This window comes from Lactuca virosa, chromosome 4, assembly GCF_052849685.1.
Source record: "Lactuca virosa cultivar CGN04683 chromosome 4, Lactuca_virosa_CGN04683_v6, whole genome shotgun sequence".
NCBI classification, from domain to species: domain Eukaryota; kingdom Viridiplantae; phylum Streptophyta; class Magnoliopsida; order Asterales; family Asteraceae; genus Lactuca; species Lactuca virosa.
Genome location: NC_136429.1, coordinates 308,905,937 through 308,928,246, shown reverse-complemented (window position 1 = coordinate 308,928,246; position 22,310 = coordinate 308,905,937).

Below are 22,310 nucleotides of genomic sequence, written 5' to 3'. Positions count from 1 at the left end.
AAGGACTGGTGGAAGTTTGCGACAGCCAGTTTTACTCGTGCTGAGAAATCTGCAGTGACTTAGGAGAGGTTTGTTATGATGTTCCGAGATGAGTATGTTCCCCCGGTGGGAGGGCATGGTTGGCCCAGGAGTTTCTGTCTCTCAGGCAGAAGACAAACTCGGTGATTGTGGTTACGCGGATGTTTCACTAGAGGGCGTTGTTCTGCCCTGAGCATGTGTCGAATGAGCAGGCACACATGAGCCAGTATTTGAGAATTCAGAGGAGGGATATTCGAGAGTTCGTGGCGAACTCGTCTTATCCGATATTTGTTGACCTTCAGGAAAATGCCAGGAGGAGGGAGATCGAGCTGGAGACTCATGTCAGGGAGGATGCGGAGTCTTAGGGGAGAGACCAGCGCCCGGCGCAGTCGCAGCCGGCGGCCAAGCGGGCTAAGCCCGCTGATTCGAGATCAGGAGGCCAGAAGGGCCGCACTTGTGGCAAGTGCAGAAAGATGTTGGATAAGGTGTCTAAGTCCATAACTATTTCTGGTATGTACTTGACCCGACCCGGCATGGTCCATTTGGGTTGCATGGCATCATGCATTTGGATAGACTAATGAGAGAAATAACACTTGTGGTTTATTAATATATTATAAGTTCTAATATATTAATAGTATTATTTAATTAGTATTGATCAAGAATTAATCTAGGATTAATTAAGTGATCAAAAGATGACTAATTAAATGTATGGGTTGATCATGTAAATCATCCATAACTTGTATAGTGGGCTAAAAGGCTCCATGGATAATCAAGTTGGGTTAAACCCATTGAATGCTCCATGGAGGCTCCATGGGAGTTACAAACCCATGGGTCATGGAAATGAAGAGTCATGCCACATTAGGGTTTACATGGTGTAACCCTAGATGTGACACACTATATAAGCAACATGTTCTCCACCAAAATCGGCGACACTAAGAAACAAGAGGGCTAGAGCCGATTTTTCAAGTGTAAGATTCTCTCAAAGTTTACTCCTTTGCATTTGGTGTTGTGTGAAGCATTTGAGGCATCACACTTGGGGTGCTAGGCTTACAAGGTTTCAAGGATCATAATCAACAACAAGGTAAGTTATTCTATCTTTCATTCAAGTTAAAAATGTTCCCCATGTATGCTAGATAGGAATATAACCTTGGAATTCAACTTTGCATGATTATTAGACAAACATAGATCCAAGGTTATTAGGGTTGCATGTACACTTAGGAAGTGTTAGAATGCTCAAAACCCATTAGTGGTATCAGAGCCTAGGTTTGTTTGTTGTTTTTTTTTATGCAGACAGCTTGAAAAAAAATCGTTTTTTCTGTTTTCTGCTCGTATGAAAGTTTGCACATTTGTTGCTGGAAAAGGACTAGAAACATTACCCTAAACTATTTTGACGTTTTAAAGCTTGTTTTAGATGGTGTAATGTTTATGCTAATCCATTTACAATGGCAATTATTAAAATTACAAGTTTTTTTTAAGTGTAATTTTTGATTCTTGAAAGTGTTCATATTCATGTTCTTGAACTTATGAAGATTAGATGATCATAGGAATTGTTTTTAACCTTCATGGTAGTTTAATTCATGATCATAATGTGTTTTAATGGAGTCCATAACTTGTCCTCAAGTTATGGAAAACCAAAAGTCTCACTTTTATTAAAGCCATTAAAAGAACACAAGAGTTATAAAAATGAAGAGTCTTCATTTTTATTACTCAATTAATTCATAAGTTATAAGAAATGAAAAGTTTTGGAAGTTTAAAAAACTTGCCCTCAAGTTTTGGAACATGTAAAGTCTTGATTAAAACTTTAGTTCCAACCCTTAGAATTTTAAAAGTTAAAATTCAACCCTTATACTTTATAATATTATAAGTTACTAATATATATATGTATAACAACAAGTCGTCTTACCGCTAGTACGCCTCATTCACGAAGCCGGTCTATAAGGGGGGTATAAGGTTGTTGCCTATAAAATGGCAACTTAATGGGTGTCCACTCTCACCCACCGCTTCCTTGATCGGTAGAGGGTCGTTAGCTGAACGGGTAAGACAAGGACTTATAAATTCTCATTAAAAGTATGATGAATATTATAAAGTAACTAAATGCTTTTATTAAATTCCCAATCTTAGTTACTTTAGGAAAATGTGAATAAGGTGCTAATCCATGAAAGTACACTTTACACTTTGTTTAAGTCGTTAGTGGAGCTCGTGTGGTTAACCGGCACACTAACTTGGACTTAACAAGGTAGGAATAGGGTGACTTAAAGTTTATTATAGGTCGGTGGAGCTCGTGTGGTTAACCGGCACATCGATTGAGTAATAAACATTAAGTGTACCAAGTGATTTGCATGGTTACTTCACACCTCGTTTTGTGATCCTCGGTATCCCAGTCACAAAACTTGGAGGGCACACTCGAGATTGAAACATGCCTTTGAAAAGTTCATTGAATCTCAAAAGAATCTAGGAATTTCTAAGAACCAATTAAAAACCTAATATTTATATTTCGTTTTTCATGGTGGAAATTAGTGAATCGTCATTCACCTACCTTTCAAATATGTTATAGCTTGGATTACGGCATACCTCTTCTAAGTTATAATATATTGTGATTGGATCCTAGCCTTAATATTACATTTGGGTGTTTTATTAAGGACTCTCTTAATATCTAAACTAATCATGTTCTCTTCTTTCAGATGTCTTCAAACAATGTTGCTTCTGGCTCTAATCCTAATGACTCCTTTACCCTTATGAACTTGTGTGGGAAAGTCACTTTTGATGGATCCAACTTCAATGAATGGATCAGAAACATCAGGATGATTACCCGCTACGAGGACAAAGAATATGTCCTTGACAAGCAGCTTAAGGAGATTGATGAGACCACTGCAACTCCCCAGGAGATCGCTGACTTCCGGGCACATGAAAGGGATGCTACAAAAGTGGCATGCATCATGTTGGCCACCATGACAGCGGAACTCCAAAAGTCCTATGAGGACTTCTACCCTTTTGAAATGCACCAAGATCTGATGGAAAGATACCATCAAAGTGCACGACAAGAGAGGTATGAAATCATATGCTCTATCATAACAACCATGATGAAGGACGGGGAATCCGTCACGAGCCACATGCAGAAAATGCAAAGGTATGTGGATCGGTTGCTGAAGCTTAATGTGAAATTCCCTGAGGAGCTTGCAATAGATATCATTTTGCACTCCTTACCATCGTGCTATGATCAATTCCGCATGACATATCACATGACTAAGGAAGAGGTCACACTCAGCAAACTTCAGGGACTCCTCAAGACCGCAGAAACAGGTCTTAAGGGTAAGTCGGTTGTTAACACTCCTACTCCAAACTCCGCCCCGATTTTGGCAACCGGGAAAGGTAGAGGGAAGAGGAGGAAGAGCTCTTCGAAGGGTACCAAGGCCAGGACCCTTGATGGCTCTTCTTCAAGTGGAACCAAGAAAGGTTTTGTCACTCCTTCTTCTGACCCTAAAGAGGCTGAATGCTTCTACTGCCATGAAAAGTCACATTGGAAGCGGAACTGCCCAAAGTACCAGCAAGATGTGAAGGATGGGAAAGTTAAACCCAACCATGCAGGTATTTACACTATCTTATCTAATAACTCACCCCATTCTAACTCTTGGGTCCTTGATACCGGTTGTGGTATTCATATCTGTTCTGATTTGCAGGGACTAAGAAGAAGTGAGAATGTGGAGCATGGAAGAATAAACTTAATCATGGGGAATAGGAAAGCTTTACCAGTCACCAAGATTGGAGTTTATACTTTATCGCTAAGTAGTGGGTTTAGTTTAGATTTGAATAAATGTTGTTATTCGCCAGAAATGGCAAGAAATATTATTTCCTTTCATGCATTGTATAAACAAGGTTTCACCTTTTCATTTGATAATGAAGTTGGTTCGATTAATGCTTTCTTTAATAATGTTCTTTATTTTAAAGCATTACCTTGTGATGGTGTGTATGAACCTGTATCTGTGGTTGATAACTTAGGAAATAAAGTATTGTGTATTGATTTTGTTAATGATAATAACTTGGATAAAGCATCATTATGGCATTGTCGTCTTGGACATATAAGCAAGAAACGCATAGGCCAACTCCAAAAGGATGGAGTATTGGAGTCATTTGACCTAAAGTCAGATGATAGTTGCGAATCATGCTTACTTGGAAAAATGACAAAGTCACCCTTCACAGGTTCTTGTGAGAGGGGTGAAGATTTGTTGGATCTTATACACACGGATGTGTGTGGGCCCTTCAAACATGCCACAAGGGATGCTAATCGTTATTATTTGACTTTTACTGATGATTACAGTAGATATGGATATGTCTACTTAATCAAGCATAAGTCAGAGACTTTTGAGAGGTTTAAAGACTTTAAACAGGAAGTCGAGAATCAATTGGGCAGGAACATTAAGATGCTTCGATCCGATCGAGGTGGTGAGTATCTTAGTTCAGAGTTCCTCGACTATCTAAGGGAATGTGGGATTGTCTCACAATTGACACCTCCCAGGACACCGCAGTTGAATGGTGTAGCTGAGAGGCGTAATCGAACCTTGTTGGATATGGTTCGTTCCATGATGAGTCGAGCTTCGCTACCAATCTCATTTTGGGGGTATGCCTTAAAGACTGCCGCCCATATCCTTAATCTAGTTCCCACAAAGAAAGTTGCCAAAACTCCTCATGAGATGTGGACTGGTAAAGTACCCAAACTAGACCACATTAAGATTTGGGGTTGCGAGGCTTTCGTGAGACGCGAGACTCATGATAAGCTCGAACCTCGAAGTGAGAGGTGTATTTTCATCGGCTACCCACATAAATCCTTTGGTTACCTCTTCTACAGACCTAGTGAGAATGTGGTCTTTGTAGCTAGGAGGGCTTTCTTTCGAGAGAGAGAGTTCATAAGCCAAGGAGACAGTGGGAGGCAAGTTGACCTTGAAGAAATTCAAGAGTCAAGTGGTGAAGGAACTTCAAACCCTAGCACTCAACTTGAGGAGGAAACTTCTGTTGAGCCAATTGACAAGTATGTACCTCTAAGGCGTTCCACAAGGGTTAGGAATGCACCTGAGCATTACTATGGATTCCATATTACTGCGGAAGGTGATACACTTATCAGTGATGAGACACTGATAGGTCTGGATGAACCTAACAGTTACGCGGAAGCCATGGCAGGCCCTGAGTCAGCCAAGTGGAAAGAGGCAATGGACAGCGAGATACAGTCCATGTATGACAATCAAGTTTGGAACTTGGTTGAGAATGTACCAGGTCGTAAGACTGTAGGGTGCAAATGGATCTTCAAGAAGAAGACCGACATGGATGGTAATGTACACACTTATAAGGCACGACTGGTTGCAAAGGGTTTCTCACAAACTCCGGGAGTTGATTATGATGAGACCTTTTCTCCAGTGGCCAAGATTAAGTCTATTAGGGTTCTGTTAGCCATAGCCGCATTTCATGACTATGAAATATGGCAAATGGATGTCAAAACCGCTTTCCTTAATGGAAAGTTGGCTGAGGATGTTTACATGAGTCAGCCAGAGGGTTTTGTCAACACAGAGTACCCTAATAGAGTGTGTAAGCTTGAGAAATCCATTTATGGGTTAAAGCAAGCACCTCGCAGATGGAATCTTTGCTTTGATGAGAAATTCAAGGAATTTGGCTTTTCTAGGAGTGAAGATGAATCTTGTGTATATGTCAAGGCTAGTGAGAGTATAGTTAGCTTTTTGGTATTATATGTGGATGACATACTACTCATAGGAAATGACATCCCAACTCTGCAGGAAGTTAAGTCCTGGCTTGGGAAGTGTTTCTCTATGAAGGACCTAGGAGAAGCTGCCTATATTCTTGGGATAAGGATCTTGAGAGACCGGAGTAAAAGACTAATTGGACTTAGTCAGAGTACTTACTTGGATAAGGTGTTGAACAGATTTAGCATGCAGGACTCCAAGAAAGGAGAGTTACCCATCCAAAGTAATGCCAGATTGAGTAAGACACAAAGCCCTAGTATTGAGGCTGAGATAGCAGAAATGAGTCGAATACCTTATGCTTCGGCTGTAGGATCGATCATGTATGCTATGACGTGTACTCGACCTGATGTAGCCTTTGCTTTGAGCATCGTTAGCAGGTATCAGGGGAACCCTGGCAGGGCACACTGGACTGCGGTAAAGAATATCCTCAAGTACCTACAGAGGACTAAGGACTGGGTCCTTACCCTCGTTGGGAGTGAAGACTTGAGAGTTGTAGGGTATAGTGATGCTAGCTTTCAGACTGATAGGGATAATTTCCGCTCTCAGTCAGGCTGGGTCTTTACCTTAAATGGAGGAGCAATTTCTTGGAAGAGTTCCAAGCAAGAGACAGTGGCTGATTCAACTTGCGAATCAGAGTATATAGCAGCTAGCGAGGCAGCAAAGGAGGCGATATGGCTGAAGAACTTCATTGGAGACCTTGGAGTTGTACCAGCTATTAAAGATCCAATGGAAATTTTCTGTGATAGTGAAAGTGCAGTTGCCTTAGCCAAGGAACCAAGGGATCACGGGAGATCCAGACACATCGACAGAAAATACCATTTCATCAGACATCGAATAGAAGAAGGACTCCTCGTGGCAAAGAGGGTATCATCGGATGAGAATCCAGCAGATCCCCTCACGAAAGGACTGACTCAGGTTAAGCATCTCCAGCATGCTCAGAGCATAGGGCTAAAGGATGATATTAGATTTAGTAGTTAGATAACCTTGAAATTTGTAAAGTGTAATTGACATTAGATGATGAATAAAAGGTGTTTTATTTATGAGTAAAGTGTTGCTATCTCTTGTCGATCGTTTACTATATTTCTTTTGCATGTTTTGACTTCCAGAATAATTATGTTTGGTATATCATATTATTCAAACCTCCACAGTCGGTCATATGTCGGAAGTAGGTATGAATCAAGACTGTCATGATTGGTTGCAGAGGTCTAAGTTGTTGGACATGGCTACAACACTCATGAGTGCTCATAAGTTCTGAGCATTGCACTCAACCCACGCTCACTGGAATCACTTCATGGAATTTATCTCGAGTGATCGTGAGACGGTAATATCATATAAGTCTTCAAACCTAGATATATGATTTGTTACTTATGAGTTGGTTATGCATTGATTGTACGAAAACGCATTGGTAACTCGATGTTATAAAACGTGCTCTTGTGTATAATTCAATGAGTAGTAGAACAAACATATGAGTCAAAGTTTATCTGTTCCTTCTTGGATTAGAATCTGATATCTGGGCCCCTCGATGATTTTGTTTTGACCTATGTACCGGGCCCGGTCAGAACTAAGTTGATGTGTTCAATTGAGTTCTATGTCAAACAAATCGGAAATCGGGAAACAAACTGCTGGACACAAAGTAAGACACTGTTCCATGTATTTGTCCGGCTGATATCTAGAACAGAGGATTATATGATCACTTATCAGAAATGGCGTATCATCATCTTCTCACTTCCAAGAAACCTTGAAAAGAGCTACGATTGCTGATCGGTTCCTGAAGTCATACTTGCAGTTATAGTTATTAGACTTATCCAAGTGGGAGACTCTTGGATAAGGTGTCTAAGTCCATAACTATTTCTGGTATGTACTTGACCCGACCCGGCATGGTCCATTTGGGTTGCATGGCATCATGCATTTGGATAGACTAAATGAGAGAAATAACACTTCTGGTTTTTTAATATATTATAAGTTCTAATATATTAATAGTATTATTTAATTAGTATTGATCAAGAATTAATCTAGGATTAATTAAGTGATCAAAAGATGACTAATTAAATATATGGGTTGATCATGTAAATCATCCATAACTTGTATAGTGGGCTAAAAGGCTCCATGGATAATCAAGTTGGGTTAAACCCATTGAATGCTCCATGGGAGTTACAAACCCATGGGTCATGGAAATGAAGAGTCATGCCACATTAGGGTTTACATGGTGTAACCCTAGATGTGACACACTATATAAGCAACATGTTCTCCACCAAAATCGGCGACACTAAGAAACAAGAGGGCTAGAGCCGATTTTTCAAGTGTAAGATTCTCTCAAAGTTTACTCCTTTGCATTTGGTGTTGTGTGAAGCATTTGAGGCATCACACTTGGGGTGCTAGGCTCACAAGGTTTCAAGGATCATAATCAACAACAAGGTAAGTTATTCTATCTTTCATTCAAGTTAAAAATGTTCCCCATGTATGCTAGATAGGAATATAACCTTGGAATTCAACTTTGCATGATTATTAGACAAACATAGATCCAAGGTTATTAGGGTTGCATGTACACTTAGGAAGTGTTAGAATGCTCAAAACCCATCAAAAGATTCATGAGGGATCTTGTCGGGCGGGGATTTGCTACAAATATGGCAAGGAGGGGCATATGGCGAAGGATTGCCCCAAGGGATTTGCAGTCTGCTTCCACTACAATCAGACCATCCATTGGAAGGCCGACTGCCCTCAGCTTGTTCAGGGATCAGCCCAGGGTTCCACTCCAGCTGCTTTACGTACTACTGATGTTCGGCCGGTGAAGACCGAGGTTCCAAAGGCTCATGGGAGAGCTTTTCAGCTGACAGCAGAGGAGGTCCGCGCAACACCTGATGTCGTGGCTGGTACGTATTTCCTTATTTATTAATTTCGAGATTTATTCTGCTTATTATGTGCTATATTTAAGTACATTTCTTGTGAGTTCTTTACCTGCTTTAGTATTATTTGACTCGGGTGAGAGTCGATCCTTCGTGTCTTTAGCCTTTACTCGTTACATCGGTATCCGGCGTGAGACGTTGAGTCAACCTCTGAGGGTTTCTATAGCAGATGAGCATGCAATTTTTTCTACCGATGCATTCCGAGGATGTGTGCTGGAAATTTTTGGTGTCAAGTTTCCGATTGACCTGGTACCGATCGCGATGGGTGATGTTTGTGTCATCGAGGGCATGGATTGTTTGAGCCTCTTTGGAGCAGTGATCGACTGCGAGCGTCAGTTGGTGACTATACGAGACCCTAGTGGAGGAGTGCTTATAGTGTATGGTGATGGTACCAAATCTGGGTCAGCTTTCTGCTCTGCTACCAGGGCGAGGCAGAGTTTATAGCAGGGTTGTATGGGTTTCCTGGCGTACGTGATGGATTCACGGACTCTGTCAGAGGAGCCGAGATCTATCTCCGAGGTTCCTATAGTGTGCGAGTTTCCTGATGTTTTTCCCGAGGAGTTGTCGGGTGTGCCTCCCGAGAGGCAAGTGGAGTTTCGGATTGATTTGGTTCCGGGAGCGGCGCCTATCGCCAAGGCACCTTATCGTTTAGCGCCACCAGAGATGCAGGAGTTATCCTCACAGCTTCAGCAGCTTCTAGGGAAGGGATTTATTCAACCGAGTAGCTCGCCGTGGGGAACGCCGATCCTTTTTGTCAAGAAGAAGGATGGTTCACACCGGATGTGCATTGATTACCGGGAGTTGAGCAAGTTGACGGTCAAGAACCATTATCCACTTCCGAGGATCGATGATTTATTCGAGCAGCTGCAGGGGGCATCTTGGTTTTCCAAGATTGATTTGAGATCTGGATATCACCAGATGAGAGGATGCGAGGAGGATATTCCGAAGACGACCTTTAGAACTCGTTATGGGCATTACGAGTTCGTGGTGATGCCTTCCGGGTTCACCAACGCACCGGCGGCATTCACGGATCTCATGAACCGGGTGTGCAGGCCTATTTTGGACCGGTCGGTGATCGTGTTCATCGACGATATCTTAGTATATTCGAGATCCAGAGAGTAGCATGAGGAGCATCTGCGAGAGGTTCTTGGGGTTTTGAGGTCGGAGAGGCTGTATGCCAAATTCTCCAAGTGTGATTTCTGGTTACGAGAGGTCCAGTTCCTGGGACATCTCGTTAATCAGAATGGGATATTGGTCGATCCGGCCAAAATTGAGGCGGTTATGCGGTGGGAGGTGCCGAGATCCCCATCCAAGATCAGGAGTTTTCTGGGATTGGCCGGCTACTATCGGAGATTTATCAGGGATTTCTCCAAGATTGCGGTTCCTCTCGCCAGATTGACCCGGAAAGGCATTACTTTTGTTTGGGGGCCTGAGCAGCAGGTATCATTCGAGACTCTTCGCCAGAGATTATGCAAAGCTCTGGTGTTAGCCCTTCCGGAGGGAGTGGAGGACTTTGTGGTCTATTGAGACACGTCTATCTCAGGGATGGGCGCAGTGTTGATGCAGAGGAGTCACGTGATAGCATATGCGTCGAGGCAGCTAAAGCCACACGAGATGAGGTATCCCACCCATGATTTGGAGTTAGGCGCGGTAGTGTTCGCCCTCAAGATTTGGCGCCACTATCTTTATGGTGTTCGGTGTACCATATACACGGACCACAAGACCCCGAAGTATCTCATGGATCAGCCCAACCTAAATATGAGACAGAGGAGGTGGTTGGATGTGGTGAAAGACTATGACTGTGAGATCTTGTACCATCCGAGCAAGGCTAATGTGGTAGCCGACGCCCTGAGCCGTAGAGTAGAGAGTGCTCCGATCCGAGATGTGTGTATGAGGATGATAGTGATGACTCCTGTCTTAGATACCATTTGAGAGGCCCAGGTGGAGGCTGTGAGACCGGAGAACTGCAAGAGGGAGCGGTTGATTGGGCAGGTGTCTGAGCTTACGATGGATAGTCGAGGGCTTATGACTTTCCGAGAGCGGATTTGGGTGCCCTATACTGGCAGACCTCACCGTATTTTGAAGGAGGAGGCGCATAGATCGAGATTCTCGATCCATCCAGGAGCCACTAAGATGTACTTGGACCTGAAGAGAGATTATTGGTGGCCCTGTATGAAGAAGGACGTGGCTTGGGTAGTCGAGAGGTGCTTGACCTGTCGTCGGGTTAAGGTCGAGCACCAGCGTCCACATGGAAAGTTGCAGCCACTAGAGGTTCCCCAGTAGAAGTGGGAATAGATTTCCATGGATTTTATCACCAAATTGTCGAGGACCGCGAGAGGTGTCGACGTGATTTGGGTGATTGTGGACCGGTTGACGAAGAGCGCTCACTTCTTTGCTATTAGTGAGAGTTCTTCTGCAGAGAGACTGGTCGAGATATATGTAAGAGAGGTGGTAGCTCGGCATGGAGTGCCGACATCGATAATATCAGATCGGGATGTGCGCTTTACTTTCAGGTTCTGGAAGAAGTTTCATGAGGAGTTGGGTACGCGATTGCACTTCGGTACAGCCTACCACCCACAGACAGACGGGCAGAGTGAGTGGACGATTCAGACGCTCGAGGACATGCTTTGAGCATGTGTTATAGACTTCAGTGGAAGTTAGGACACATATCTGCCCTTGGCTGAGTTTTCTTACAACAACAACCACCATTCTAGTATTGGTATGCCTCCTTTTGAGCTTCTGTATGGGAGAAGGTGTCGGACTCCTATCTGTTGGGGAGAGGTGGGGCAGCGAGTGATGGGTAGCACTGACTTAGTGCTCAAGACGACTGAGCAGGTTCAGCAGGTCAGTCAGAGGTTACTGACGGACCAGAGTCGCCAGAAGAGTTACACATACAGGCGAAGATCCGAGCTTGAGTTTCAGGTGGGAGATTTTGTCCTCCTGAGGGTATCGCCGTGGAAAGGAGTGATCCTATTCAGGAAGAGGGGCAAGCTGGGGCCCCGATACATCGGTCCTTTCAGGGTGACCGCCAGAGTGGGTAAGGTAGCGTATCGTTTGTAGCTACCTGCGGAGTTGAGTCAGATTCATAACACCTTCCACGTGTCTCAGCTGAGGAAGTGTGTAGGCGATGAGACGACAGTGGTGCCATTAGAGGACATTCAGGTGGATGCGAGCCTGAATTACATTAAGAGACCGATTGCAATCATGGATCGAAAGGTGAAGGTTCTGAGGAACAAAGAGGTACCCCTAGTTCAGGTCCAATGGAATCATCGGAGAGGGTCCGAGTTGACTTGGGAGCCGGAGTCCGAGATGCGAGAGCAGTATCAAGAGTTATTTACGGATAATGACTTCGAGGGTGAAATATGATTCTAGTGGGGGAGAATTGTAACATCCGGACTTCCAGGTATATTGTTTATTTATTTAATTATTTTGAGGACTATTAAGCTACTCGACGAGTCGGTGCTACAACTCGTCGAGCAGAGTCGTGATGTGCCATGTGGGATTAATGGCCTACTCGACGAGTCCAAGAGCCGACTCGCCGAGTAGACACTGTGATGAGAAACACTAAATCCCCAGGTTTAGGGCCTATTTAAGGGCACTTATAGCCAAATTTGCAGTTATACTTCCCTGAGAGTAAACCCTAATCAGCCTGTGAGCTTAAAGAGAGAGTTTTGAGCTAACCTTGAGTGTTTGGTACATCTTTTCAAGAGAAAAGAAGGATTCCAAGGCAAGGGACGAGAAGGAGTTGCTAGATCCGTGGCTATTTCACCTCAGAGCTTCTGGGAAAGGTATAAAGCTTGCACCTTTCTAATTTTGTTGAGTAGTTCTCATGATTTTGGGAGTTTAGGGCTTTTTATATCTAAAATGAGGACCTAGAGTGTTTTAAGTTCATATAGAGGTTTGGACTTCAGATCTGGACCATGTGAGGTCCCTAGAGTCCGAAAGTCCCTGCTTTATTCAGCCATAATAATGATCTTGAGTGAAAACCCCTTTTTAAGGTATGTTTTGGCATTTCAAGCCCTAAGTGCCATGCATGGACGTAAAGTATGTGACTTTACATGATAAACTAGCCTTAAGAGTGTAGATCTAGAGTTTGGGAAGGTTTTCTGCCTTGAAATTGTTTGAATGAGAAAAGAGTTTGAATGGACTCGCCGAGTCGAGCAGCCGACTCGACGAGTCGGTTAGGGTTTGTCCCGATGAGATGGCTATACTGCAACTCGGCGAGTTAGGGGTTAACTCGATGAGCTGGACCTTCATGAAGACTTCTGAGGGACGACTGGACTCGACGAGTCACAACAGTGCACTAGGCGAGTCAGGTCAAACTGGGTCTGTTGACTCCAGATTGACTTATGTTGACTTTATGGTTTGGTCAACAAAAGTAATGGAGACCATGGAGGGGTAAAATGGTCTTTTACTCATTCCAAGAGTTAGCGATAATGAGAGATCAACCTTTGGTGTATTTAAGTATGCGTGGAGTATTGATTAGAGATACTTATCCAATGTGTTAGGCGGAAGCTAGTTCGAGATTTCCGGGTACGATACTTTTACTTGCTAGCTTATGAGGCGAGTCTTCTCACTATACTTACCATGAGTGGTACCTTTGTGTGATTGAGATGTTTATTGTGCTTAACTGTGTATGTTAATATTTTGCATCATGTCTTGTGATTATGCTGAGTATTGTTATAATGAGCTTATTGAGTTGGGACAGAGGGTCCCACTGAGACACATTGACCGAAGGGTCTTATTGAGTTATAGCCTAGAGTGGCTAATGATTTGTGTGAGGTATTTTGGGGAACTCACTAAGATTTGTGCTTACCTTGTTATGTGTTATGTGTTTCAGGCACTTCTCAAGATCACGGGAAGGCGCCGACTTGATTGTATACACACACTTGCGTCGGAGATATGTTTTTCCTGGTGCAGTCGGGTTTGGGTACCAAATTTTGGTGAGATTAACAAGACTGTGTTGTAGGAGGCACACAAGTCCAGATTTTCGATACACCCTGGACCCGCCAAGATATGTCGGGACTTGCGACTTAGCTACTGGCGGTCGTGCACGAAGAGGGAGATAACATGGTATGTTGAGAGGTGCTTGACATGTCGGATGGTCAAGGCCGAGCACCAGAGACCAGATGACAAGCTTCAGCTTTTGGAGGTTCCCATATGGAAATGGGAGCAGATCACCATGGATTTCATCACTAAGCTACCTCGGACGCCTAAGTAGTTCGATGTGATATGGTTTATAGTGGACCGTCTGACCCAGATCGCCCACTTTGTAGCCATTCGAGAGAGTTCCTCGGCCGAGCAATTAGACGATATGTATGTGCGTGAGATCTTCTCCTGACATGGTGTTTCGGTTTGTATTGTATCAGATCGGGATGTTTGGTTCACCTCGTGGTTTTGACAGAGGTTCCATGAGGAGCTGGTACGATGTTACACTTTCCCACTGCTTATCATCCGCATATTGACAGTTAGAGCGAACAGACTATTCAGACACTCGAGGATATGTTGTGAGCTTGTGTAATCGATTTCGGTGGGAGCTGGGACTCCTACCTTCCCCTAGCTGAATTTTCAAACAACAACAAATATCGCTCCAGTATCGGTGCGCCGTAATTTGAGCTTCTCTATGGGTGGAAGTGTCGTACCCCAATTTGTTGGGGAGAGGTGAGTCACAAAGTTATGGGAAGGACTGAGGCAGTCCTTCAGAAAATAGAGCATATTTAGTTGATCAGATAGAGGTTGCATACAACTCAGAGTCGGTAGAAGAGTTATGCCGACAAGCGCCGATTACAGTTGGAGTTTCCGGTCGGTAATATGGTACTACTAAAGGGTGTAATATGCTTCAGAGAGAGGGGAAAGTTGGGACCCCGGTACATTGGGCCTTTTCGAGCGATTGCCAACATTGGCAGGGTAGCTTATCGTTTGGATTTGTCAGAGGAGCTCAGTCAGATTCACAACATCTTCCATGTTTCTCAACTTCAGAAGTGTGTGGCTGATGATTCAGTGGTTCTTCCTCTAGACGATATTCAGGTTGATGATCGCCTGAATTATGTTGAGAGACCAGTGGTAATTATGGATAGGAAAATGAAGGCCTTGCTCAACAAGGAGGTGTCATTGGTCAAGGTCCAATGGCAGCAACGGAAGGGTTCCAATTGGACTTGGGAGCCCAAGGCAGAGTTGTGAGAGTGCTACCCTGAGTTATTCATGGAAACGAACTTCTAGGAAAAAGTCTGATTCAAGTGGGGGAGAGTTGTAACACCTCGATTTTTTAGTTATTTACATTTTGACCCTTGGTATGAGAATTGTTTACAAATTAGTCACAAATGACATTTAAATGAAAATTCCGAATTTGATCACGTACGTTGGGCGTACGCTTCGTATGTTAGGCATATGTGGCAGAGACTCAATCGTTAATTTTTACGGTTTGGACCCTATTTAAACATCCTTAACTCATAGAGACCCCTTCATTCATCTGCCTCTATCCCCGTGTTCGACCCTAGCGAACCCTAATCTCTTATGTGATCATTTTTGACATTGAGTGTGTATTTTGGTGATCTTGAATGAAGAAAAAGGAAGAGGAATCATCTTGGCAGCTCAACGACAACTTAGATCCAGAAGCACATCATCATTTTGCACCACTTTGAGGTAAAAATCTCTGATCTTGATGAATTTTTTCTTAGATCTTGTTATCCATGGATTTGTGTTCATTTTGGTCCCAAATGCTTGGATTTATGGGTATGCGTTACTCAAAATCATACGAGCTATCCTTTCAGACGTTTTGGAGTGTTTAGAGTCATAAAGTGTAATCTTGGTCCTTAGTTTCCTTCCATGCATGGGCTATGATGTCTTAATGAGTTAATACGTTAGAGTTTTTGGTATTGGGTAATTAATATCCATACAACATCTTGGAAACTTTATAATTAAGAATGTCATTTGAGGACTAGATCTGGATTTTGGATGAAAGGGCTGAAGGGATTAAGCTCTTATTAGAAAGGGAATCCGGCATGCGCATACACCAGGCGTACCTAATGGTAAGTTGTGTGTACGTGGTCAACAACTCGTAACATGTTTAAGACGCTTAGTACACCGCACGTATAAGCTGAGTACCTTGGACATACTCAGCTTAGTTGACTCGGTTGAATCCTTTGTGTTTTGACTTTGACTAGGATTTGACCAAGTTTCACCTAGGGGTATTTTGCGTATTTTGAGTTGTAGTTGAGATTGGTGACTATTTGATATATAGGTGACTTCTAGAGTTGATATTTGGAGTAGTGTCCTATTCAGCTATCTTTCCAGAATGAGAGGTGAGTTTCCCTTACTGTACTTGTGGGTTGAATGCACCAACGCCGACCTACTAGATTTTGCAACCTAGTATATAGGATGTTTCTATGCGATATTGATCTGTATATCTTCATGTTAGTCTATTAACTAGTTATACGATTATCTTTTTGTTGAATAAATGTTATCTGTTATATGTCGATATAGTGTGGTTGGGTTGAGGCTGTACCGCTTCGTGCGGCAAGTCAACAAACTCGGGGCAAATAAACCGAGAGGCTATGATCCAGGGAAATCCAACCGGGATGTTGTGGACCCGTTATGTATTATGTATGGCCATCCAACCGGGAAGTTGTGGGCCAGGGCAATCTAACCGGGAGGTTGTAGGGCAAGGTAATCCAACCGGGAGGTTGTGGACCAAACATGTTATATGATTATATGTTTGGTTGTGTGTGGTACTTTGGGGGAACTCACTAAGCTTAGGCTTATAGTTTCAGTTTATTGTTTCAGCTACTTTAGATGATCGGGGTAAGGCAAAGGCGTGATCGTGCACATCCTTCTAGTTTTTATGATTTTAGATTTCTGGAATACTATGATTTGTGATTATCACTTTTGAGAATAATTTTTTGTAAACAATTATGGTTTGGTTATGGTTTTGGTTCGATTTTAAAACGAAAATTTTTACCTAGATTTTTGGGATGTTACACGACAATGTTAAACGTCATCTTACCTTCACATACCCAAGGGAAGTTCGTTCTAGTTATATGTACTTTTTGCAACGTCCCGGAAATCCAATTTTATTTTTTTTTCATTTTTAAAAACAATAAATCATACAAACGATTTGTTCCAAAACCGATCAAATTGAATATATCATTTAAACATCAGAGTAATATCATTAATTGCCAATGCGTAAAACTCTGGGAGATGTTGTACAGTCACGCCTGGCCTTCCATTTCAAACCGAAAGTACCTAAAACCATAAATATGAAACTATAAGCACAAATCTTGGTGAGTTCCCCAGAATACCATATACCAAAATATACAAGTGTCATGGGCTACCCCTATGGTCTTTCCTTGCAGTTCCGAAGGCCAAAATCGTGGTCTTGCGTACAGGTGCCAGGGCCAGATCCTGGTCTTTCGTATAACTGCCAGGGGCTAGATCATTGTCTTTCATACAATTGCCAATGGCTAGATTCTGGTCTTTCATACAATTTCTAGGGGCCAGATCCTGGTCTTTCACGCAAGCATCACAGAGACAACTAACATTCCATGTAACAAGTAACGGCCGGCATTGGTGCCTTCGACCCATGGACATAGTGAAAAAAACTCACCTCACAATCTGAAATAATAGTTGCACCGATCACTGCTCCAAAATATGTCTCTACCGGTCACCTATATAATTAACAGGAACCCAAATCTCAAACCATAAATAAAATTACCCAAAATGTCCTTAGGTCAAACTTTGTCAACCCTGGTCAAAGTCAAAGTCAACGGTCAAGGTCCAAAAGTCATTATTTCTTCCTAGCGGAGTACATCCTGCGTACCAAGAGAGTACGCCCAACCTACTCTGATGTTGACCAAAAGCGGGGTGTTAACCGCGTACGTGCATCGTACCACCAGGTGCGCTCAACGTACACATCCCGGTCCCAAAACTCCATTAAGAGATTATTCCATTAAGCCCTTACGCCCAAAAATCAGATCGAAGCCCAAAATGATGTCCTAGGTCATAAGGTTTCCAACTTTATGACTTTTCATGGCTATAAAGTACTTAATGTCTAAAACCCTAATTTCTTAACCCTATAAGACATCACAACTCTTGTATGGAAGGGATAGAAGGGCCATAATCATATTTTTATGGTTCATAATAGCTCCATAATAGATAAAGTTTCCAACTTTATCCATTAGAATGGTCCCAACAAAAAAGATCTAGTCTTTATGTCTCAACGGGACCCAAATGTGCATCTTTTTCAACTTAATTCATTAAGTACAAGTCTCCAACCTTCAGATATGAATCAAAATGATGTTTAGATGGATAAAGTTTCCAACTTTATCAATAACAAGGTCACAAACTTTCAAGATCTAAACTTTATGCACTTAAAGTGACCAAAAACTCATAACACCCAAAACTAGCTAGATCTAACAATTTCATCATCAAGATTCAAACTTTATACCTCTAAAAGAAAGATCAAGTTGAACAAAGTATGGATCTACAAGCTCCAATGCAACCAACACTTCTTTAATGAATTCGTTCTTCTCAAAGGTGCACCAAGAACACTCCAAAGCACTTAAAAACGCCGTCTTTTTGCTCACAAGGCTCGATCTAGGGTTAGGGTTACAAGAAAGGGTGTTGGAGAGGTGGAGGCAAAGAATGGAATGGGTTTGGGAAGTTAAGGAGATTAAATTGGGCTCAAACGACAAAAATAGGGTTTGGGAACTAATTATGTATGTCCATCGTACTCAATTTATGCCCAACATACTAGGGATGCCCTAGCACGCCCAGCGTCCACGTTGAGAATGCCTAGCGTACGCGACTCAACCCAAAATCGCCCTAACTTCAAACGGTCCTAACTTCTTCGTTCCAACTCTGTTTTTGACGATATTTATATCCACAGAAAGGTATTGAAGACCTCTATAATATTATCTAAATATCTTGGACTAATAACGTATCGAACAAAATTCAATATTTCATGCAAGAACCCGGCCTATGGCTTTTCTCGTTTAACCCTTTGACTCCAAAACACAATTCAAAGGTTTAGATCTCATAACCATCATTACCTCCTTCCAAAAAGTCTAAACATCACCTCCTTAAGGCCCAAAGCCTTTACACAATCGACTTCCGACCCACGACCCTGAATAACATATTGATCCCGGACAGGGTGTTACACTTTTTTTAATGCTTAACTGTTATATATATATATATATATATATATATATATATATATATATATATATATATATATATATATATATATACAATGAGGGCATTGTATAATTCAAGTGTGGAGCATGTTGATTGATTGTGAAAAATGAAAAGATAACATTGGTCTAATTTAAATTTTTTACTATAAACAATAAATTTTGATGTTGAATTTTCAAGTATGTGTCTAGATATAGTCTATTATTTCAGTTATATCGAGGTTCAGAGTGGAACTAATCGGTAACCTTTGAAGTTTGACCAGTACCCTTCGAGTAATTTTTTACATTTATTAGGATCTAGTGGGGAGAAGTTTGACCAGTACCCTTCGACTACGAGCCAACTGATTTGGGATCTATTGGGGAAAACGTCGTTACATAAGCATCATCAAAAGTCATGGGTTCCTATATATATATATATATATATATATATATATATATATATATATATATATATATATAGAGAGAGAGATAGAGAGAGAGAGCGAGAGAGCGAGAGAAAGAGAGAGAGGGAGTAAAAGTAGAAAAAATAGATTTAATGTTATAAGTCAATAAGAACTTGCAACTTTTGGTGTTTTCCTTTTATTTTGAGTCATTTGGAAGTTGACTAAAATATTTAGAGGTTTATGACCTAATATTTGATTGAGCGCAAGCAAAATATATTTGTGGAATATTTTGATATTGCCTAATTTAGTCATTTATTATGGATATTTATCTTAATATATTGTTCTAGAATGTTATATTTTAAGATAATTCACAGTTAAAATGCTTAATATTGGATAAATATAGGCTAACTTGAAGGTGAGATGAAAAAGAAAAAGATTGGGATAAAGATGGAGTTGATATGCATCAAATTCAAACTTACCATAAAATGTAGGTTTACTGCCGCGACTAATGAACACTACGAAGAGGCTTAAGGATTCGAGAACCTTCTGGACAAATCACCCAAACTGAAACGAAGATTGAAACGTAGTGGTGTGACTTTTTGTTTAATATATATAAGAGATTTTGCAATACAATTCATTGTAAAGAAAATTACAACCCTCTATTACGAGAGATAAACTATTTGAATTGTAATTAAGGCTGAAGAACAAGAAGGAGGCTTACTTTTGAAGATCGCATGAAGAAGATTGATAAAATCGTTAGAGTTGCTTTATAAACCATGTTTTGGATTACTCTTTCGGTAGATTTTTTGTTTTTCTATAAAGATGATGGGTTCCTCCTCTTCTGTTTAGATGTAAATGAACCTAATTACGATGGTGTGAATTGTTGATTTGGATTTATAGATTATATATTATTTTTGGACTAATCATTATACCATACTTGTTAAACTTTTAATTTTTATTATTTGCATATGAGTTTTGTAGTATGTTTTTGATAATAAATTGTTAGGACTAGACATTGATTAAATTCTAGGGTTATATAATATTAATCGTAACTTGAAGCATGTAAAAAAGCAGTATTTCACCAAACTATGTTTGGTTTAATTCTTATGAACATTAAGATTAACCACTAGATTGATTCAATAAAATTCGATCATTAAATTGGTTATTTGCTAAATATTTGCATGAACATTGTATTAGGAACTCTATAACCATTAGGATTAATTAATCTGAAGAAGGTTGTCAATTATCTTACAACTCCGTAATCTCTTTAATAAATCTATTGCACTTTCATTAATTCAACCATAAGGAAAAAGAAGGAGATTCGAAATCTAAGTAGAAGCACTTCCAAATTATAGTCTTATTCAATTTCACAGCTTTGTTCAATTCCACAATAATTATAAAAGTTAATATAAGCAAGTGAAATGTAATATATATATATATATATATATATATATATATATATATATATATATATATATATATATGATGGGTTTGATACAAAATATAAGTGTGTTTTTCATAAAAACCGGGCAACGGAAGCTTAAAAATAAGAAATTTATTTTCAAGTTTATAACAAAACCAAACCATCTAGGATTCATTTATAGATGTTAGAATGATATTAAAAACAACCATATAGTGTTTCAGAATGACAACCTTTGGTGCCTTTGAACCCACTTGGTTTTGGGGTGTTGACACAAATAGAAAGATCAAAGGAGATGATCTTCTGTACAAGTATCCACCATCAAGATAAGTCACTTAGAATGCTAGTTCATTCTTCTATAAAGTACTTTATAAGCCTTTAAGTGCTTAACTCAAATAAGAACTAAAGGATAAGCACTTTACATCACCAATACTTGGACCAAACTTCAAAAGAAAGCCAAGGAGGTAGCACCATACTAATTACGGTTTTAGGTGAAGAAACAGGGAGAAGTGTAGTGGTGTTGATTATGATGACAAATGCGGAATATGAAAGATCTATTGAATCATCACACAAATCATGAACACATGGAGTAAATAAATATGTGTTTAGCTCTCATTAGATTAATTAGAAAGAGTACAAATGGGTTGCAACAATTCTCTCTCTAAACTAATGCTCTCAAAGTGTTCATTAGTAAATGAGTGTCACTCACTTCCTATTTATAGGAAAGACAATTCGTTACACAATACAAGTGGGTAAGCACTAACTACATCCAAGCGTGACTTTGCACCCTAACAAGAAGAAGAGAGTTTTCACTAGCCTAAAATGCAAGCACATGCATTTCATTTAGAGTCCCATGCAAGTAAATCCTTTACATTATAATAATATAAAGTAATTCTAGTATTTTAGGAGCATGAGGACAAAGCATGAAGGTTGAAAAGCAACCTCCACGTTGTATATAAAATTTGGCCATTCATTAAAGAAGAAGACAAAATTTTTCATCTTCCTCCTTTATATAATAACTAGTTAAGACATGGTATCTCAAAGTGTCCAAAACTTTATACATGACTTATTAAATCATACCATATGATATAATAGATAGTTATACTCTCTTTATGTAACGTCCATGTTTCTGGGCTAAGATTTAAAGATGATGTAATAGTCTAGGTCAACTATTGTAACGTGTTTTGAAGTAATAAGAATGAATTATGTGAATTTATGTGCCTTATATTTAATTATGATGATATAATAAATTAAGGATAAAAATAAGCGTCAAAAGTAAAATGTTAGATAAAACCGATATTTATGAAGAAAGTTCTAGTGGTCGTAACAATGATTCCAGAGATATAAAGAACGTCGAAATCCGAGTTATAAGGAAGAAGTTATGACCTGTCGAAGTTTCGCGACAGAACCGGCACGACGATGTGTGACGTAAAAAGTGATTTTATGATAAAGTGGCTTTTAGCCTTAGCAATATAAATGAAAGTCGTAGTATAAGTTAAACTGAGAGCGTGCATAAAAAGAATGTCCAAATCTGACTTCGTATGAGGAAGTTATGGATTTTCTAAGATTTGACATATCAGTATGCAGCCCAGAATTCGAATTATAGATCGAGCGATTTTTAGCCGACACAACCTAAACGAGAATCAAATATC